Consider the following 1,816-nt stretch of genomic DNA (forward strand, 5'->3'; position numbering starts at 1 on the left):
ATGGGCAGGGCCATTTTTAGTAAATCTTTAATCCAATTTCCTGTTGATGAGAGATCAATAACTTCATCTAAAATCTGGACAAGGTATAAGCGTATAAGATCTACCTTTATATGGCCATTCTTAGAGCTACACAACTGTAGATAATTAGTCTAACAATGTCACGCTAGACCATCTGGAAGTTTAGCTATACCCTCCATCCCAGCTTTATGAACACAAGAATGCAACAATTCTGCACACAGTCTGGTCTAGATACACACTCGGGACTGCCTCAGTTGAGCTGAGTTCACTTTACCAATCTTGGAGTCATGTAAGCACAACAGTAGCCTGATCACAGAGCACATAAGCAAGAGAATTACTGAAGTGACTTAGCAGCAGCAGCAAGCTCTATTAGGCTTCCCTGGTGGTTCAGACTGAAATGCAGGAGACCTGGGTTCGATCCCTGGGTGGGGAAGGTCCCCTGGAGAAGGCAATGGCAACCCACTCCAGTGTTCTTGCCTGGAGAATCCCAGGAATGGGGGAGCCGGGTGAGCTGCCATCTATGGAGTCGCACAGAGTCGGACACGACTGAAGCGACATAGCAGCGGCAGCAGCAGCAGCAGTTCTGTTAAGAGCAGAGTACTAGAGAATGTTCACTGATCAATGGAAAAGGAAGAGGAGAACGGTGACGGAGTGGGGGCCAGTAGAAAGGTTGTAGAATTAGTGGATTAGAAGTAACAGTGAGGTTGAAGGATCAGTGGATGTTGAGGGGCGGGAAAGACTGAGCTACTAGAATGTTAGGAGGTGATGGTCAGAGAGAAGGATACAAACAGCTGAGGCTGTGGAAAGATTATAGATACTGGTGGGAGTGAAAGGCTGAGATGTAGGAATGAGGACAAAATTAGTAGAGAACTTCTCAAGGGATTCCTATTTATTGTTTTTGCATTATCAGAAATTGCCAATACATACCATTAAACTATCCATACTCCTGTCCTCATTCTTCCAAATAATTAAATTAAATCAGGGTTTATATTATTATGAAAGTGAAAGTGTTAGTCACAGTGTGAAAAGTGTGGGGAAAAAAAAAAAAACAAAACACCCCTGTGGCCCACAGCCCTCCCAGGACAACACATCCTGGCCTAGGTATTCTCCTGAATTGAGACCTCTGGAACTAGAACGAGAGCCAGTTAACCGCAGGTCTCTCAGATGCTGCCATCAGGCTCTTACATACGCTGTGGACCTCTTAATTTTCTGCCGATTTTCATCCTTACTGAGAGAAACAAAGATAACTGGGAAATAGGTTTGGATTAAAGTTGCCAAAAATGCTAAAAACTTTAACTTACTACAGTGTCCAGTTCATAAAACCTTTCTCCTTATATGTTCCATTGACTCTTATAGCACACACATTCATCAAATTTATGACATAATCTCAGACTCAGCATCTCTCAAAGGACCCAATATCTTTCTGTCACCAAGCTTATTCTCCCTCTTTTAGCATTAATTTTATTGCTGGACTTTTCTATTTGCCTAACTCAAAACCTAACATTTCTTTCTCCCTCATATGCCACATCCAATCAATCTTCAAGTGTTCTAAGTTTGCCTTATCAATCTTGAGAATCTATCCCTCAATGGCTATATCCTCAGCTTCTGATTTATTTCTAGCCTTCATGGTTCCTCAGCTAAGCTACTTAGGGAGCTTCCTAATTGGATTTATTGCTATAATCCCATGCCACCTAAATCCATTCTTCACAATGCAGCTATCAGAATGACTTTGTAAATCCAGATCTTATCATTTTATTTGCCCATTCAAGCTCTTTTCATAACTATCAAATACAAGCAT

The sequence above is a fragment of the Oryx dammah genome, unplaced genomic scaffold, assembly GCF_014754425.2.
Source record: "Oryx dammah isolate SB20612 unplaced genomic scaffold, SCBI_Odam_1.1 HiC_scaffold_5, whole genome shotgun sequence".
Taxonomy (NCBI): Eukaryota; Metazoa; Chordata; class Mammalia; order Artiodactyla; family Bovidae; genus Oryx; species Oryx dammah.